Raw genomic sequence first — 21,196 nt, 5'->3', positions numbered from 1 at the left:
CTCATCATCTTGAAAGGTGTCTTTCCGTTTTCCTCAAATTTCAATGTAAAAGTAGTTGAAAGTCATTACTACTTCCCCCTCTCATTCTCCACCGCTCCTCCTCCTCTCCCTCCCCCTACCCCTCCTCCTCATTCTTCTTCAAACAAATAGTGTTCCCATGAGGAGAGGGATTGTTATAAATTCTTCAATTCTTGGAATGTCAAAATTCCCAAATGACTGCAAATCACTTACTCATCTGGGTGCATAGGTATTTTAGAAGTCTCTATTAATCTCCAGTATATCCCAAAACAATGATGCTTTGAAAAGCCTGAATTATATTAAAGATCATTAAAATAAACTTTTTATTTAACTCTTACTATACAATTGCTAAAATATTTCTTTCCAGGGTCATGCAATTTATACAGAGTTACAGACATGTTTTTTTTTTTCCCACTTAATGAGGTGATAGTAAAGTGAAAACATAAAGGAAAAAACCCTACTTTTTTTTTTGGTCTGTATACACTATGTTATTTTGAAAATATAAAATCATGTTGAAAGCTTAAGCTACATGAATCATTTCACTGCAAAGACAGATAGGTCTCTCTACATCTACATCTCTACTGCTGCTTCATGGACTTACAATGTGTGTTCACAGGTTGCTATATCCTATCATTAATGAACATTTATAGTGTGTTAAAAACTCTACTAAAAATAAACCTTTTTTTTTTTTGCATTTTTTAAAAACTTTATTTCTTTATTTTTAGAAAGGGGGTGGTAGGGGGGAAAGAGGGAGAGAAACATCATTGTGTGGTTGCCTCTCCTATGCCCCCTACTTAGGAACCTGCCCACAACCCAGGCATGGGCCCTGACTGTGAATCGTACCAGCAACCCTTTGATTCCCAGGCTGGCATTCATCCACTGAGCCACACCAGCCAGGGCTCAAAGTAAACTTTCATTAATTGTTACATTTTGTACACGTATGACCTTCTAGAGCTTCATTGTAGCACTTAAACAAAGAGTCAATAGGGGGTATACACATCCCCAAATGACTTTGACATTTGAACCAATCACTTTACTTGAACCAAGACTCATTGGTTTTTTAACTCAGCTGGCTGTTCTAACAGCTGGCCACCCACCTGGCCCCCGGAGCAGGGGTATTTGCTAAGAGTTGTGAGGCACATATTCTGCTTCCAAAATCAACACCGACTGCAGAGTGGTCATTTCCCTCTCTCTCCCTCTCCCTCTTTCTTGTTTGTTTGGCCCCCACCCCATTACTTTATTTTCAATAACCCCCACTTTTATGAAGGTACTAATATGGGAAATAGGGGAGTAGACAGAGACCACTTCTTTCAAAAAAAAAAGTTAAAGTTGGTATTTTAATCAACCAAAGGCAGGGACTATAAAGAACATTCTAATCATGTGACCACACCACATTTTTGTGTTTAAATTAAGTCAGGCCTATAGTGGTGATTAATAGCACACATTGACTAAGAAAGTCAACCGGCGTGATTATGAAGGGCAAACTCTTCTGGTTTCAGTGGAGAAGCAAAATAAGCATATAATTGACCTTTACATTCCATTCTACTTGAGAAGGGCTCTCTGGCCTTTTAAAAACTCTTTATTCTTCTGTTACAAATCAAACTTGGAATTATATGCTTTAAAAATGTGCTTTTAACAGAATTTCATTTTGGCAGCTGGCTCAAATATTTATTTCAGAATATGAAGCAGTTGTGGCACCCGTAATTTAAAACACATGGCAGGACCACTGAGGCGCTCTGCATTAACAGCAACGTAGTTAGCTTGAGTTTTCTTAAAATGTCAGTGCTTTGAAGTTTAAGGGGACGTAATTTACTCTCTTTTTTGACTCTGTCCTTCGGGAAGCACAAAGAAGGTTTGGAATGTGAACTTGGAGACAACGATCCTGAAGATGTGTTCAGCTGTTCAGGAGAGCGAGTGGAAGGGGCCAGCACCCACAGGACTCTCGCCTCCCACCCCTTCCAGCTCAGTTATTCTGTCCTCTTCATGTGGTCTTTACCTCGTTTTCAGGTTCTTGGGAGTCTTAGCACTGGAACCAAGTCAATTCATTTTCTTCATCAGAGAAGATTAAGAGTCGAACAGAAGAGTGTGTGGAGGCAAAATGCGTATTGTCAGCGTTTGTTTCCCCACCTCAGCCATTCAAGTCCGCAAAGTCCTCATCTTGGTAGAATCTTAATGGGTTTAGTACAGAGTCTGGCTCATAGTAGTAGGTACTCAGAAAATCTTTAACAAACGAATGTTTGTGTAACGGTTGTTATATAATTTAGTTGTGATTCTGATGTAGTTGTGTGAGGAGGTGAGCCATGTTTACGTACAATGTTGTCTCGACCAGAAGTCCTGAAGTTAACCATTTCAAAGCAAGCAATTCAGCGGCATTTAGTATATTCACAACCTTACGCAACAGCTGTCTAGTTCCAGACCACTTGCATCCCGCCCCCGCCCAAATCCCCTGCCTATTGAGCAGTCACTCCCTAGTTTCCTCCGGCCCAGCCCCGGGCGAGACCTACTGTCCTCTTCTCTGTGGATTTGCCTCTTCCGGATATAATTTCATATGAAATTATACAATATGTGACCTTATGTTGTTGACTTCTTTCACCTAGCATGTTTTCAGGATTCACCAGTGATGTAGTATGTACCAGTTTTTCATTCCTTTTTACGGCTGAATAATTATTTTATGTATTTTATTTGCAATTAATTGCGGGTACATCACATTGGCCGGATTCTACCACTAGATGGCGATATTTTCCTAGACATTCCCTGGTTATTGCCCATTGTAATTAGTAAAATTAAGTGTGAAATTCTATCAGTTTGAGCACTGCTTTCACTGCAAAGCCATTTGATACCTAATCAATGAGCCATTGTGTGCGCTTTGCCACCACGGCGTGCGGTCTGTCACGGACCTGGCCGCTGTTGCCGGCAACAGTGGCTTCTGGAAAAGTCGATAGTACTTTTCAGGTGGTTTCAAAATAACTATCTCATGTTGAAAGAATTATCTTAATATGAAACATCTTAACACGGTGTCAATTAATGCTAATGTCCCTGTCAAGACTGAAATAACAAAACAGGGGATTTTGTAATGTCATTGTGAAATCTACATAAGACTTGATTTGGTGTAGAGGCCAGATCCCACCTATTAGCGGAAGGCCCGTGGGCAAGCTTCCCTGGGCTTGCTTCATCCTCTAGAAAGGGATGGAAGTCAGTAACACGTTTCTTCTGGGGTTTTCTGAGCATAAAATGAAATATGTTTGTGGAAGTGCATTTTAATCTGGTAAACACTATGCTAATTGTTCCTAATTTTGAGGATTTCAAAATTTGGACTCAGAGGTATTTATATCCTTCATTAGAGTGTCATTCTGCTTAAGGTAGTCAGTGTAATAAGCTCAGAGCTGATCAAGAATTTGAATAATTTCAAAAGCAATTCCATTTTGATCTCTCTCATCTCCCAATTCTCATCTCTCTGAGACCATTATTGAAGAAAGTAGTTGGAGAGCAGTCTGTGAAGAAACTGTAGCAATTTTAAGTGGCCTCTGTACTGGACATTCCTGCTTTATTTAGTTTAGTTGGAGGAAATAACTTTGGCTTCACTGAAATATTAGTACACATTAGTGAAACATATGTTAGTATGAGAAACATTTGTCCTGTGTGGTGTTAATAGTTCGGAGCTTCTTTGCCCCGTTAGTGCACCACATGGTTCAACATACAGTAAGTATGAAGTCTGTAATGATAACCAAATACATGAGTTCCATTTCCCATATTTCTCTCTTTTTTGACTAGGAGTTTCTTTAGGGTAATAATAGTTTCAGTGTTTACTTAATTCTCATTGCCTAATAATGGCTGGTCCTCAAAAAAAAATAAGAAAACCCAAAACAAAACAAGAAGTATTTATTGGATATATAAATTAATAGATAAACATATTACTACTAAAATGCAGAAAATATAGGTGTAGGGCACTTTTAAGTTATCTTTTTAAATTATTGACAGCCTATTTCGAAATTATGCATTCTCCCTGAGTTGACCTTGTTGCCTCAAGCTGCCCGAGCAGTTAATACCTGTAAACATCTTTTAAAAGATGAAACCAAAACAAGGTGTTGGCGTTCAAAGGTAGGTTTATACCCGATTCATGGGGCCTACATTTCGCAAGTGCAGACAACACTCTACATGTGTAGGAAGCCCTGGGAACTTGAACACAGAATAGGCAGAGGTGTGGGGACACGTGGATGAAATGAGATCATTCACACAAAGCCTTCAAAATAGTACCTGGCTCCCAGCACTTTTGTGCTATTCAGGTAAAGACCTCTGTGGGCAGATGCAGCCCTGTGGGTCCATCATTTGCAAGCTGAGTGGGGACTGGATTTCTGTCCCCAGTTGCTGCTCCCATGAGTAGCCATCTTGCCTAGTGAACAACCCACAAAATGACTTTTGGAGGCCTGGGGTCTGTTGTCATTGAGAGATGGTAAGACAGAGTGGTCCCACTGTCTCCCAGCCTACTAGTAACAGAGCAGTCTCTCTGTGCCATGGTCCCTCACTCATAAAATTAGACAATTAATATTGACCTCACTGGTCGTTATGCAGACTAAGTGAGTGGATGCATATAAAACACATAGAACAGTGCATGGCACATGGACCAGTCCACAAAACATTAGGTGTTGCTATTGATATTACTCAGCCCACTTCTCAATAACAGACGAACCAAAATTGCAGGTACCAACGCTTTGAGGGCCTCAAGGCATGGGATTTTGAAGGCAAGGCTTTAAAGGGAAGATCAGCCTCTGCACAAAGCTCCTGAATGCAAATGCCCTGGCAAAGTGGTCTTGAAGAGAAGCAGAAGTTAAACCCTATGGAGAACTGTCTAAATTTAGGGAAGTGTGGAATTCCTCCTTGTAACTCAATGATCTTATTCACCATCTTCATTCCAATGACTTCTGTTTAGACGTTCAGTACATATTCGTTTACAAAGTAACTGATTTCCAGTTACCTACAAATCTTTGCTCTCCAACCAGCCCTGAGTGCTGATCTGTTGAATTGTTAGTTTATTCTGGTTAAGTGAGGTAGTTTCCTCAATCTGTTCTTCTGAGATTATTATTTATGGGTACTTTTTCCAACTTCTGCAGCATTCTGAAGCATATTCTCCTGTGTTTATTGAATTTCCTGTAACCTGCGCTTTATTATCATGAACAGTTCTCTTCCCAGAATAGCAAGGAATGCAAACAAGGGCAGGAGTTCTTGGAGTGCATTCTGATGAATTTTGATCTGCAGTCCAATGCTCTACCACTGAGCTATACCCCCACCTTCCATTCTGATGAATTTTGAATAGCAAATTTTCTTGTCCTGGACTTAAAGAGATTAATAGACCTATATTTTTAGAGCACTTTATGGTTCAAAGCAAAATTGAGTAGAAAATACAGAGCATTCCCGTATGTCCCTTCCTGGCAACAGCCTCTTCCACTGTCAATACCTGGGACCAGAGTGGTACACGTGTTACGATCAATGAGCCAACACTGACACATCATCCTCAACCAAAGTCCATGGTTTACCTTGGGTTCACCTTGCTGTTGCACATTCCATGGATTTGGAAAGATGTATAATGACATATATCTACCATTAGAGTGTTACACAGCACAGTATTTTTGCCTTAAAATCCTCTTGTGCTCCCCCTATTCATCCCTCCCCGCCTCAAGCCTCTGGGAACCACTGATCTTTTAACTGTCTCCACAGATTTGCCTTTTCCAGAATGTCATATAGTTGGAATCATACACTATGTTGCCTTTTCGGATTGGCTTCTTCCACTCAGCAATATGCATTTAAGTTTCTTCCCATTGTCTTGTCATGGCTCCATAGGTCATTTGTGTTTAGGGCTGAATTATATTCCACTGTGTAGATGTATTACTATTGACATTTATTTATCCATTCACCTATTGAAGGACATCTTGATTGCTTCCAAGTTTTGGCAACTGTATATAAAGCTGCTACAAGCATTCACGTGCAGGCCTTTTGTGTGGACGAGTTTCAGTTCCTTTGGATAAATATCAAGAAATGTGATTGTTGGATTTTATTATACAAACATGTTTAGTTTTGTAAGAAACCACCAAATCCTCTTCCGAACTGCCTGGACTATTTTGTGTTCCCACCATCAATGAGTGAGAGTCCCTGACTGCCCACACCACCACCACATACGGAGTCAGTGTTCAGATTTCGGTCATCCTGACAGCTGTGTGGTGGTGTCTCACTGCTGTTTCAGTTTACAGTTCCTCAATGATCTTGATGTTGGGCACCTTTTCTTAGGCTTATCTGACATTTGTATATCTTCTTTGGTGTTGTAGGTGTTCAGGTCTTTTGCCCATTTTTTAATTGAATTCATGTTTTAAATTCAGTTTCATCATAATTTTTTAAGTTGTGGAGACTTCGGTAAATGCAGAAGATCACAGGGGGGAAAAAGAACATTTTGCATCTTAGAAAAAACCCAAACATTTTGTTTTATATACCCTTTGAACCTGTTTTTTTGTGTATTTATATAAATATAGTTTTATATAATGCATACAAAAATGAGGATAACACACAACAACCACAGAAATGCCAGGGTTTATAGATGTCCCCTGTAGAGCTAACATTTCTATTGGATCCGTGGTCTTCATTTCCTCCTCATCATTTTACTTCAGTTTCAGGTGCTCCCCAGGAATTCCTGGTTTCAGCCATGCCCACCTCTTCTCTGTGACTGAATGATTGACAGGTGAATTTCAACCTTTTTCCCTAGAAACCACAGTGATGTCAAGTAATGTAAATACAGTACAGAAAGGTTTTCTGTAAATCTCTTACAGATGATAGTTATTGATAGAAGAATTTGGAAAAGTATAACAAAGCAGTTCCTAATTTATGTGTCCAATTTATAACTTGGCGTAGTTTTGGATTTAGATAAATCTAGATTTAAATCCTGGTTCTAGATGGTAAAATTGAAGTTATTTAACCAGACTACTTTCATCTCTTTTACATTTAAAGGTGGTAGTGATGAATCTAATTTGTAGGGTTATTGGAAGATAACAAATAAGGACGGATGATGGTAAGTCTGATTCAGTTCTTTGTCTGGCACTTCGTGACCCTTCGTGATTGACGGCAAGTATTACACACCAGCACACCATTCCAGTCTGGGTTGGCATGATTATGAGCCATTACCTGTGGTACTTATTCACTCAACAAGCATTAACTGTCTTAATTTTCTAAATATTAGGACCATGTAGGTGTTTACACATTGAAAATATTGAGAAAAAAACTTCTCACCCTCAAGATGTTTATTTTTTTAGCAGGCAAAACGGATGAATAAGTCACCAGCTAGAATGCAGTAATGGACACTGGGATGGAATCGTGCATGAGGTGTCATCATTTTCTGAGGGGATGCATGTCGGATCAGGGTGGGGAGGGTTCTCCAGACAAGGCCATGATTAAGCTTGGCTTGAAGTGTGAAGAGGAACCAGCTTAGGCAGGCAGAGAAGGCAAATGCAATCTATCTGGAGAACTGTATTTAAATGGATCTGTAGGGAAAGATTAATGGTGTTTCAGGCAGTGTAGGAAAAGAATCCAAAAGGTAGTTTAGCAGACATCCTTATCTGACATACAATTAACCTTTACCCTGACCCCACCTTATTTTTTACAACTTCCTCACTGGTTCACTCTGCTCTAATCCCACTGGCCTCCTTGCTTGCCCTCAAACACTGTATACCAAGTACATTCCCAAATTGAGGTCTTCTCTTTGCCCAGGCTCATTTGGGATGTTCTCTCCGTAGACAGTTACAGGCATGCTCCCCTGCCTCCTTCATGTTTTTGCCCAAACACTACTCCCCTGACCATCTTGCTAACACAACCATTCTTCCTGTTGTATTTCTCTACACTGCACTTCTCACCAACTGATGCACTAGATCAGGGGTGTCCAGTTCATTTTCACCGGGGGCCACATCAGCCTCATGGTTACCTTCAAAGGGCCGAATGTAATTTTAGGGCTGTATAAATATAACTACCCCCTAACAGTTAAGTGAGAGCTCGGCACTGCCACTGGGTAGAAACAAGGTGCCAGGCCAGATGAAACAAAGTGGAAGGTCGGATTTGGCCCATGGGCCTTGTGTTTGCCACCTGTGCACTAGATATTTTATTAGTTATTTGTTCATTGTTTGTCTCTGCCACCTTGCTCCCAAAGCATGGGTGCAGTGCCTGACTTGTTGTAGGCAAATCATATGTGTTCATTTTTAAATGAATGCCTCATCATTGCTGTTGATTAGAAGTTATTACAATATGCCCTTTGAGTGATAGTTTTGTTTGCATTTAACATGTACATTTACTTTTGTTTTATAGTCATGTAAGAGCTATAGACATTCAAAGTTCATACTTAACATTTTTCTACAGACTAAAGCAGCAAGGATTAGAATTTAAAAAGTTTGTGTGAGCCAAATCTGCAGACATGCTTGATAGCAAGATTTTAAGGGATTGAGAAAATACTTCTGAGAATGGCAATTTTGCATTTCTTATGAATTCTTATGAATTTTTATGAATTGAGAATCAAACAAGATGATGAAAAGGTTACATGAAATCCACTTGTGGTAGGTTAGGGAGGCAGGAGAAAGCAAAGTGGGGTAATGTCTAGGATTGGGTAAAAATGGAGAGATCCATGCTTCTTTTACATTGGTGGGTACCAGGTGGCTAATATTTAGCATTTACAAGATTATAATGAGGAGTTTCATGGTCCTGTGCTTTGGTCCTAGCTGTTATGCTTCCAAAGGTTCTGGAAACAAAAATTACTTTAACATGTCAAAGCTCCATTATTTTAGATGCATGAAACAATGGGTAGGACTCACTTAATGCAAAGACTGACCTTTGCTAAGGAAGCTATAGGCCTGGGAGATGACCAACAACCATGACCTGTCCAGTTAGGAACTTATGATCCAACTAGCCTGTGAAGTTAATTTTGATCACTTAGCTTATCAGGCACTGCATGTGGCCTCCTGAGCTTGTCGGGTCTACTGTGTTCCTCCTTTACACTCACAAGCTGACCCTGGATATAATGATGGCAAAATTGGTTGAGAACTTTATTTTTAGATTTTATTTATTTATTTTTAGAGATGGGAAGGGAGAGAGAAAGAGAGAGAGAAACATCAATGTGTGGCCACTTCTCGAGTGCCCCCTATTGGGGACCTGGCCCGCAACCCAGGCATGTGCCCTGACTGGGAATCAACTTGTGACCCTTTGGTTCATAGGCTGGCACTCAACCCACTGAGCCACACCAGCCAGGGCTACAAAAGAAGTTCACATATTCCTCATGTTTAAGAAACACTGTTATAGTATCTTGGGTTGCTCCCCCCGCCTCCCCCAGTTAGTAAGGAATATGGGCGTTAAAAATCTTAGTCCAGGACTTCTGGTTAAGATAGCAGCATAGGTAAACACAGCCGGCTACTTCACATAAGCACACCAAAATTACAACTAAACTACAGAACAACCATTGTTTAGAACCACCAGAAATTGAGCTGAATGGAAGCCCTACAACTATGGAATTAAAGAAGAAACCACACTGAAACTGGTAGGAAGGGCGGAGCTATGGAATGGGCTGGTCCCACACTCACATGTGGAACATAAAAATCAGGAGGGATATTTCAGAAGCAAGGGGTCCCAGCTCCACACCAGGCTCCCCAGTCCAGAGTTCCAGTGTCAGGAAGGTAAGTCCTCATAACTTCTGGCTATAAAACCTAGTGGGGGTTGAGGCTGTGGAACACAGAAATATCTGGAATCCCAAGCAGTTCCTCCTAAAGGGTCCCCACACAGACTTAGTCAGACTCACTCCCTCTGAGCTCCAGTCCTGGGGCAGCAGCTTGAAAGGCCAGGAACATGTGGAGAGGAACTGAAGTGTCTGCCATCAGGGCAAGAACTTGGGGTCAGCTTTGCCCTAGACAGAAGTGCTGGCAGAGAATATTATTCCTTTCTGAGCCTTCTCTACACAGAACCGGCAGGCAGGCTCCATATCTGAGACTCTATCAACCTGGCTCATACGGTTTGCCCCACCCCAGTGATTCCTTGAGGATTTTCCCCACCTAACTTGTGGGCCTACCCAAGCTGTTTCCAGTGGCTATTCCATATAAATGGCTTGTCTTAGCTGATGCTTCAGACTTTCTTACATTCTCTCAAACAAGCAGCATCTGGCCTCAATAAGTCCTGTACCTTTCACTAAGTGGCTCTAGACTCAGCACTAGCAGCAGCTAGCCTTGGTTTAGAGCTTGGCCTTGCTTGGGCACCTGTAAGCCCAGCAAAACTAGCAGCCATCTTCAGATTGCTTTGTAGCTTATGCTGGGTGGTTGACCTTGGTCTGCACTTCCTGGGAGGCTTCAGAGCCTGTTCACCCAGTGGACAGTTACAAATCATGTCAGAACACCCAACCACCTTTATAAGCAACACAATCAAGGGCTGGACTCAGCAGTCACCAGAGCCTTGCTGATGTAAGTTCTTCTCTTTGGAGTAGACCCCTGCACAGCTGATCCTCCACAGTGGTTAGAGGTTGGTGGTCAGTGATCACAGCCAGTCACTGGAACTGATCAGCCTGTGTAAATCCCTCCCATTGGCATGCCAACAGCAATCAGACTCAACTATAAGAGGAGGGTGCACCTAGAGTACCCAGCTTGGGTGATAGGGAAAGCTGTGTGACTAGACTCTACAGGACACCTGCTATATTAGGCCACTCTACCAAGCCAGGGAGTCATAGCAGGAACACATGTTTCTAACACAGAGAAACTTCCAAAATGAGGAGACAAAGAAACATGGCCCAAATGAAAGAGCAGATCAAAACTTCAGAAAAAGAGCTAAACAAAATAGAAACAATCTACTAGATGCAGAGTTCAAAACACTGGTTATAAGGAAGCTCAATGAAGTTAGGGGAAGAGTAGGTGAATTCAGGGAGAACTTCAACTGCATAAAAAAATACATGGAAACCATGAAAAGAGCTAGTCAGAAATGATGGGTACACTAACTGAAATAAAGAATAATATACAGAGAATCAGCAGTAGAGTAGATGAAGCTGAGAATCAAATCTGTGACTTGGAATAGAAGGAAGAAAAACACCCAGTCACAACAGCAAGAAGAAAAAATTTAAAAAATGAGGATAGTGTAAGGAGCCTCTTGGACAACTTCAAGCATACCAACATTCAGATTATGGAAGTGCTGGAACGAGAAGAGAGAGAGTGTGTTGCAGCTGGTTAAGGCCTGGCAGGTCCACTCTGATTTGGGCAGATGGAAGAAAATGCACGGAGCCGTGGGGATGCTTGACAGACCTTTATTCACCCGTGCGCAAGCCACACACACTGCAAGTTGCGTGTCTCCCTGCATGTCTCTGTATGGCACACTGCATTTCAGCTGTCTCTTTGTATGGCACATGTTGTAACACCCAGCGGGGACTCCCTAGTTGCTTAAGTACTAGACATAGACAAGGCCAGCAGGGTGCCAACAGATCTTATGCAACAGAGCTTCATACTATGCACGCGAGCCCACTCGAGGCTATGGGAACAGTTCATTGGGCCAAGTCACAAGACTATGAGAACACTACTTATCAGGCCCATTCTCAAGGTTATGGGAAAACTTCTTCCCTTAGTTACCCAGACACCTGGATGAGGACGCCAGGCTGCCTCTGTTTACCCTACAGAGAGCAAGAAATTGAAAACCTATTTGAAGAAATAATGACAGAAAAGTTTTCTAACTTGGTAAAGGAAAGAGACATACAAATCCAGGAAGTGCACAGAGTCCCAAACAAGATGAACTCAAAGAGGCTCATACCAAGACACATCATAATTAAAATGCCAAAGGTCAAATACAAAGAGAGGATCTTAAAAGTAGCGAGAGAAAAGCAGTTAGTTACCTACAAGGGAGCTCCCATAAGACTGTCAGCTGATTTCTCAAAAGAAATTTTGCAGGCAAGAAGGGGCTGGAAAGAAGTATTCAAAGTGATGAAAAGCAGGGACCTACAACCAAGATTCCTCTACCCAGCAAGGCAATCATTTAGAATTCAAGGATTGATAAGGAGCTTCCCAGAAAAGAAAAAGCTAAAGGAATTCATCACCACTAAACTGATATTATATGAAATGTTTAAGGATCTTTTTTAAGAAGAGGGTCAAAAATATGAACAAATAGAATGGCAATAAATACCTATCAATAATTGAATCTAAAAAATAAAATAAACAAACAAGAAGAACAGAAACACAATCATAAATGCACACCGCATCTGATGGTAGCCAGATGGCAGGGGGGTCAGAGGGATAGGTGAAAAAGGTCAGAGGATTAAGAAGTACAAATTGCTTGTTACAGAAAAGTCGTGAGGGTGTAAAGTACAGCATAGGGAATATAGTAGCCAAAAAACATCTATGCCTGACCCACGGACATGTACATGGTGTAGGGATTGCCTGAGGAGGTATATATAAAGGGCTAGGTGGGAGAGGCAAAGGGGGAAAAATTGGGACAACTGTAGTAGCATAAACAATAAAATATAATTTAAATTTTAAAAAAATCTTAGTCTGACAACTTTCTAGCTGTGTGACCTCGTACAAAATTATTTATCTACACATTATCTGCCTATAATTTTTGAGAGGATTAAATGAGATAATGCAAAAGAAATGCTTAGCATACTTACTACTTGGGCATATAGGGTTCTCAATAAATTAATCTATGTTATGCTAGTTATCTGAGAGGCAGAGAAAAAAGCTGAATCATTCTCAAAGCACCATATTCCTGCCTCCAAAACAGTTACTGCAGTTTGAAATTTCATATGTATTTGAATGATTACATCATTGATGAGCCTTTCTCGCATGAGTTTTCAGAAGCTGCGTGTGTTTTGCTCAATAATGCCCCCTAGCGCCTAGCAAGATACCTGGAGCATGTGCGGATTAATTTTCAGGGCTGTCAGTGAAGACGGGTGAAGTTCCAACATTAAACACAAGGGGGTAGTGTTCTGCCACCTATCCTCACCCCGGCTCCCTTCAGTAACGATTTTCAGAAAAGTGCACTTTCTAAACCTAATCTCAATCAAAAAATAAATTCTTTATTCCTTTAAGACTGAAGTTTACTGTTTTTGTTTCATTACTTCCCAGAGTATATACCTATCCTTCGGTAAAAATAAAAAAAATAAAAGTCCGATGGCATTTATACCTAGGACATGTTAAACAACAACTTATTTAAACCAAAACAACAACAACAACAACAAAATTTTAAGCTGCCTATCCCTCTCTATTTGGTAACATAAAATATAATGATATTGCAATTAAGGTGATTCTGTGCCCTTTTAAACACTCATTTGCTCTGTTAATCATTATGGATCCTTTCCAAAGGTAATTACTAACCCTTGAATACTTCATTCCACAAATATTTATTGAGTGCCTTTTAGATGCCAGGGATTTTTACAGGTGCAGAAGCCTTAACTGAAGACAGACAAGGTTTGTATCTTTGTGTTTAGATTGCGATATTCTGTCAGGAGAGGGAGAAAATGCCTGCTTGTGGAGGATCAGCCCCATTGAAATACTTTTTTAAATGTTGAAGTTTATTAAGATGAAAGGGCACTTAGAAATTTCTAGTGAAAACTCTGGTGACCAAAAGGGCCAGAGAAATAATATAAACAAGCAAGGCCAGGTGGGGATGCCATTAAGCAAAGAGCAGGTGTCTAGTTAAGACTACTTCCTCCCAAACGGCTCAGGTAGAATTTTCTTCTCTGCTTTTCTATTCTATTTTTTAAAAATATATTTCATTGATTGTGCTATTACAGTTGTTTCCATTTTTCCCCCTATGGCCCCCTCCACCTGGTATGCCCATTTCCTGTAGCAATAACCCCCCTTAGTTCATTTCCATGGGTCATGCATGTAAGTTCTTTGGCTACTCCATTTCCTATACTAATCTTAACACCCCCCTGTCTATTTTGTATCTACCAGTTAAACTTCTTAATCCCTGCACCTTTTCCCCCAACTCCCTCTTCCCACTCCCAGCTGATAATCCTCCAAGTAATCCTCATACCTATGAATTCTGTTCCTGTTCTAGTTGTTTGCTTAGTTTGTTATTTTTAGATTCAGTTGTTGATAGTTGTGAATTTATTGCCCTTTTAATGTTCATAGTTTTGATCTTTTTCTTAAATAAATCCCTTTAACCTTTTACATAATAATAGCTTGGTGATGATGAACTCCTTTAGCTTTACCTTGTCTGGGAAGCACTTCATCTGCCTTTCCATTCTAATTTCCATTCTAGCTTTGCCGGTTAGAGTAATCTTGGTTGTTGGTCCTTGCTTTTCATCACTTTGAATATTCCTAGCCAGTCCCTTCTTGCCTGCAAAGTTTCTTTTGAGAAATCAGCTGACAGTCTTATCAGAACTCCTTTGTAGGTAACTCTCTGCTTTTCTCTTGCTGCTTTTAAGATTCTTTGTTTATCTTTACCCATTGGCATTTTAATTATGACGTGTCTTGGTGTGATCCTCTTTGGGTTCAACTTGTTTGGGATTCTCTGTAATTCCCAGACTTACTTCCTTCACCAGATTAGGGAAGTTTTCTTTCATTATTTTTTCAGATAAGTTTTAATTTCTTGCTGTTCCTCTGCTCTTTCTGGCACCTTTATGATTCAGATGTTGGTGTGTTTGGAGATGTCCCAGAGGCTACTTACATTACTCTCGTTTTTTGAATTCTTTTTTTCCTTCTTGCTATTCTGCCTGAATGCTTATTTCTTCCTTATGTTCCAAATTGTTGATTTGAATCTCGGCTTCATCTCCTCCACTGTTAGTTCTCTATAGATTTTTCTTTATTTCACTTAATGTGATCTTCATTTTGCCCTGGATCTTTTTTATGTCACTGCCATACTCAATGAGTTCTTTGAGTATCCAGATAACCAATGTTTTAAACTCTGCATCTAATAGGGTGGTTCTCTCCATTTTGCTTAGTTTTTTTTTTCCTGGGTTTTTGATCTGTTCTTTCATTGGGGCTCTATTCCTTTCTCTCTTCAATTCAGCAGCCTCCTTTGTGTTTGTTTCTGTGTATTGGGTAGAGCAGCTTTGACTCCCTGTCTTAGTAGCATGGCCTATTGTAGAAAAGGCACCTGTAAATTGTGTGGGGTGGAGCCTTAGGTAATCACCAAGGCAGGGCAACCTGCTTCACCTCACCTCTTTGTGGCTCTTTGTTGGGGGAGGGCTCAGAGAGGAGACAGTGTGGCTGCCTGCCTTTTGTAGGTTTGTCCAGCATTTGCCCTGTTTCCAGTGACTTCACTTACTCCTCATATGTGTCTGGAGCCCTACCAGCTGTTGCTCTGGTGCTGAATCCCAGAGGGGGTGAGTCTGCATAAGTTCTAAGTTCGTGTGGGCCCTTTAAATGGAGTCTCCTGAAAATCTGGCAGTTTCTTCCACTACCCTGTTGCGCGTGGGTCACCGGCCAGCAGTGACCACGGAACGCTGTGGATGGCTCGACGATAAACACGCGAGAAAAAAACATGCACAGAGACAAACTAGTTTCTGTGGAGAAGTAGGGACGAAATGGCCACCCCTTCTAGTGAGGAGCGCGCCGATTTACAGTCCATACCTGCTTTTATTGGGCTCATGCTACATAATAACTCAGGTAAAGTACAATACTCATTAGGGGAAGTAAGGAACTATAGAAAACAAAGAACTCTGCCCGTCTATTGAGTTGGGGGTCAAAGAGCTGTAAGACTGAGGAACAAAATAACTTCCTCCTAAGACCCTTCTCATTCAACTGAGAGCATTCTAAACAAAGAAGGTTTCACAGTAATTTACATGTTCTTTCTTAGGCCTGATCACCCCGGGAAATCCGCACTTCCCAGTACCGAGCTGTACTACCCTGTCATTGTTTCAGGCTTAGGTGGAGCGTGGGAACTAAGGCCACCGAGAGATAAGGAGATTTTCTTCCGGACGCTGAGAACTCAGACTTTGTCAAAGCCGAGGAGTGAGGGTCCATCACCCCCTTTTGCTGCAGCCCCCCAAGTCCTTCTTTTGGGGGGCCTCCCAAAGTGATCGTGCCTGGCTTGGGTCATTCCCCCATGGGGAATCTTACCCGTCTTTGGCTAACCGACCAAGCTTTTTGGGGTTCAGCAGCAGAAGCAGCATTCCTGCCAGGAAGATAAGCTTTTATCTCCTTACTGGCTCACGGTTCCAAGAGCGTTCCCTTAGCCTTAGCTAGGCGGGGGTTTCAGCCTCTGATACCAGTCAGGGCGGTTCCCAACACTACCCCCACCCCCACTGCATTTTTTTTCTTTGAGAGAGAGAGGAAGGGCCCTGGATGGTGTGGTTCAGTGGGTTGAGAACCAACCTGCAAACCAAAGCGTCAAAGTTTCGATTCCCAGTCAGGGCACATGCCCATGTTGGGTTGCAGGCCAGGTCCCCAGTAGGGGTTGCTTGAGAGGCAACCACACATTGATGTTTCTACCCCCCTCTCTCTCCATCCGTTCCCCTCTCTAAGAATAAATAAATAAAATCTTTCAAAGGGGGGGGGGAGAAAAGAGGGAAAAAAAGAGGGAGAGAAACATTAGTGCATGAGAGATACATTGATTGCTTGCCTCTCGCATCCCCCAACTGGGGATCTGGTCCGCAACCCAAGCATGTGCCCTTGTCTGGAATTGAACTGGTGACCCTTCAGTTCATAGTTGGTGCTCAATCTACTGATCCTCATCAGCCAGGGCCCCCACTGGTTTTTATAGCCAGCAGTTATGGAGATTTATCTTCCTGGTGTTGGAACCCTGGGCTGTGTGGTCTGGCCTAGGGCTGGGATCCCTTGCTCCTGAGGTCTGATTATTATTCACCACTTATGAATGGGACTTCCCACTCCTCTGACTCTTGGCCACACTATGTCTCTGCACCTCTCCCCACTGTCTCTGCATCTCCGGACCCCCACCCATCTGGGTGAATGTGGCTTCTTTACAGCCTTGGTTGTCAGACTTCCATATAGCTCATTTTTCTTATGGTTTTAGTTGTTATTTGTTTAGAGGTCTAGTTGTAATTTTTTCTGTAGTTTGCAAGGGGGTAAAGCGTGTTTACCTATGCCTCCCATTTCTTGATCAGAAGTTCTTCTCTCCTTTTTTATAACCCAAAAAAGACCCACTCTCCTTAATACAAACACTCCTTTTCCTAAGTCACCAAGCAGAATGAGCTGCTCTAGGTGGATTCAGAGAACTGTGAGGTGTGAAGGATTAAGATAAACTAAATTTCCTCTACCACACCCCTCTCAATTATTTTTAAGAAACAAACCTGTTCAACCCAAACAATGATAAATATGGAACAAGTCAAGATCACAACATGCACCATGACTATGGTAGAGCTGAGGTTGCTGTTTTCTTCTTTTTTTCAAAGAATTTTCTAAGCCATTCAGAGACCTTCCTTTTCCAAATATGGTTCTTCCAAGTCTCTTTTTGGATTTCACCAGGAAAAGGGCATAGGGCATAACTATCTTTAGGTGCTATCAGAAGAGATGGGTTAGTTTAGTCACCTCCCTTCCTCATCATTTGTGAATGTGAGAAAAATGGCTGGCACTCTCTGAAGCCAGACTTTTCAAGGGAATTCATATTTTTATTTTTCAAGAGAACCAGAAATCTGGAGTTTTATGGAACCCTCCCCCCAATTTTAGAATCTTACTGATGACTGAGAAGTTTTAATATGCTGTGAGAACAAATCCAAGCTCATCTGAGAGCTAAATTTCCCTCATTGCTCAGTAGCTTAACCTATAACCTAATTTAATCCTCTAATTTTATGGACTAAATAACAGACTCAGAGAAGTTAATGACTTGCCCACATTACCACGTAATTCATTTTCTCTCAATTTAGTCATAAAATATCTAAAAAAATGTGGAGAAAATGTCTGACAACTAGTGAGGCAACTGTTGTCCGCTTTACAATTAGCCTGGAAATGAGTCATGCTACTCAGCCATGTTGGTGCTGAGACAGAGTGATTTATACTGACAATGAGTGTGGTCCCTAACATAAAGAGTGATGATGACCGCAGAGGAACTAGTGAGAAAACAAAGATGCACTACTCTGGCTGCCATCAGTTGCAAGCAGGCCCCATGATGGTGCTGTGAAATGTAGCTACAGACACAACAGTGTTTTGGAAAACAGCTGCAAGGTAACACCTCAAGAGATTCTGGGAAAGTCAGACATTCTATTACTCTATAAATCTAATAAAAGAGGTACATATGGATTTTACTATTAGGTTAAGGGACAGTGACTCACTATCACACAGGAAAACACAATAAACATGCGGGTATGGTGAAGGAGCTCAGAGGAATGAGGGGTTGGAGGAACATTCGAGTCAAACAGTTGGGCCTTCTAATTCTGGGGTCATTTCAAATACAGCCAACAGTCATTTCATGGTACCAAAGACAAAAATATTTTGGCGACATTTAAGGAAGTGCCGTTTCTTTGATTGTTGACTGCATGGGCTAACTCTTGTGTCAAGGTGACATTCTGAGAGGAGAACCAAGGGCTGATGTCACCATTTTCTGACTTAGCTGTTCTTTTCACCTCCCATTTACTGTCTCCAGACTCTGTTGGTGCAGAGTGAGTGTCTACATTCTTCGCTGTCACATTCTCAGCTCAGTTCCTGGCACTCAGGAGGCCCTGAATATGTGGTTGTTTAGTTGTGTTGAATCGGCTTAGCTGGAATTGAAGAATCAGAAGCCATTGGAAGGACCTGAGAGCCAGTTCTCATCACCTGCACCCACTCCCACCCCTCAGAGGATGACAGTGCTCCCTCCTCTCCATGTCCATTAGTGATGGGAAATTCAGTGTTGTGCCGTAGTTGGCAAGCGGCCAAGTCTGATTCAGTCACACTGCGGCAGCCTTGTCCAGATGAGATTGCCATAATGCTCTTGGCCTAAAGCCTATATTGTACAAATGAGATTATATGAAATTAATATGATTTTAATACAACCATAATAAGAATTAATAGTGCATGCTGTATAATGAACTCACATTCTCCCACAAAGAGCTCAAACTCTTATTTCTTACTGTGATATCTTTGTACCTATGGGTGAACATTAATAAATTTCTCTTCCAAATGGGCAAAACAACCTGTTAGCTTCATAGAATGTTCCCAATGGCCGTGTGATCTAGCCTCAGTGGGCTGGAAGAAAATAGGCTTGGGAATTTTAGGTCACCAGTCATGAAAACAACTCGGGAATGGAATTTAATTTCAGAACACACTCACTCTCACCCCACCCAAAATGGAAGTTTCTAACGTCTCTATCAGGGACTTCCATACCTTGATAACTGCGGATCATTTCATCCATTCGTCCAGTAATGGAGTCCCAAATATATGCCAGGCCCCATGCTAGGTACCACAATGGACACAGTTTCTATGCTCACTGAGCTTTTAGTTTAGAGCCAAACCAAATAAAAGCAAACAAAAAATTCATGTTGCACTAAATGTTATGAAGGAAACAAATATGTAATAAGACAGAGAAAAACAGAGAGAGGGAAATTGTTTTCAAAGAAAAGATATTTTTATTTATTTGTAGAGAGAGGGATGGGAGGGAGACAAACATCAATGTGAGAGAGAAACATTGACTGGTTGTCTTCAGTACACACTCTGACTGGGTACGGAACCAGTCAGGCAGGCATGTGCCCTAACCAGGAACTGAACCAGCAACCTTTAGGTTTTGTGGGATGCCGCTCAACCAACTGAGCTACATCAGCCAGGGTGGAAATTGAGTTTAAAGACAATGGTCTTGAACACCTCTGGGGAGTGACATCTTTGCAAAGAAGATCAATGCAAAGTCTTCTGCCTCCTTGGCTTGATGTGGAGAAAAAAAACTGGGGTGGCTAGAATTATACTGAGACTTGGAGAATGAGATGTCAGATGATATAGAGAAAGGCAGGGGCATGACACACTATGATCCACAGTCAGAGGAGCCCAGGTTTTGTTTTAATGTTTTGGGAACCATAGAAAGGTTTTAAGTTGTGAGGCAATGTGACCTAATTTAAGTTTTGAAAAAAACATTCTTGGTGTTCCAGTGAGAATGGACTGAGGGCGGCTAAGAGCAGAAGGAAGGAGGTGGCTTGAAAGGATACTGCAGGAGTGGCGAGAGAAGGTGGCAGGCTGGTGCAGGGTGTTGACAGTGCAGCTGGAAGGAAAGGAGGCAGATGTTGAGATACATTTTGATAAGATGATTGACAGGACTTGCTGGTGGACTGATGAGGGAGGTCAGGGATGCCTCCCAGATTTCCAATTTAATGAATGGAAGGATGAAAGCCCAATATCATAAAACCGTAAAGCAAGCTTCTCTACTTAAAAAGAGCAAAAATAAAAAGGGAAGACTGGGCTGTGTTCAGCGGGGCGCCTTCACCCTTTCCAATGCCCTTGCTTCTCCCTAGAATACCTAGGTCATGGTTCTCAAATTTTAGGTCCTGAACCACTTGAAAAGCTTGTTAAAATACCAGTTGCTATGCAGTGTTACTGGAGCACAGCACTTGGAGCAGGTATAGACTGGAATGGTTAATACAGATATATCTGGTGGCTAAGGGCTTAAGGCTTCTTTTGCAAACTTTTAAAAAAATAAAAAGCAAGATATGTTTTTATAAAACTGTATCTTTCTATTCTTCACTCTATTGAAATCAAATATAACCAATGGCTACTATTTATATTGCTAGAAACTCTTTGAGTGGTTCTTCCAGTGGTTGGGATGACTTGTACTTTCTTACGGATGTTATCATGACATCATCTGTAACCATGAGAACTAGTTAATGTGAGTGTGTAACTATGTGTTTCTGCTGAGAGATGCAAAGACAATAGTACCCTGTATGTGCAATATGCACACCACTTAAGATGTACTTACCACATAGACAGTACAAGCAAGGGGACCAGGCCATCCTTCATGTACCTTGATGCTTTATTTATTTGAGCTGGCTTTCAACTCATCAAATATTTTCTTCAATTTTCACCTTCTGAATTTATCAAAATTAATAAAAATGAAGCAGAAGTTTGCTAATAAAGCCATTAAGGTCAATGCAGAGAGTCAAGAAGACGAAATTAGCCCCAAACAAAGCTGGCTGATTTTTCTCTTTGCAAATAAGGTTACGAGTCTGCACTATGTTTCTGTTGTTAACAAGTAGGCTGTCCAGCCAGAACCATGCATCCCTTCGAATGACTTACAGAAGCCGTCTGGTCCAGCTGTGACCCTGTCCTCCTCATTATCATCAATT

The sequence above is a fragment of the Phyllostomus hastatus genome, unplaced genomic scaffold (genome assembly GCF_019186645.2).
Source record: "Phyllostomus hastatus isolate PE091 unplaced genomic scaffold, TTU_PhHast_1.1 phas_scaffold_1066, whole genome shotgun sequence".
NCBI lineage: Eukaryota > Metazoa > Chordata > Mammalia > Chiroptera > Phyllostomidae > Phyllostomus > Phyllostomus hastatus.
This window is presented reverse-complemented; position numbering follows the sequence as displayed.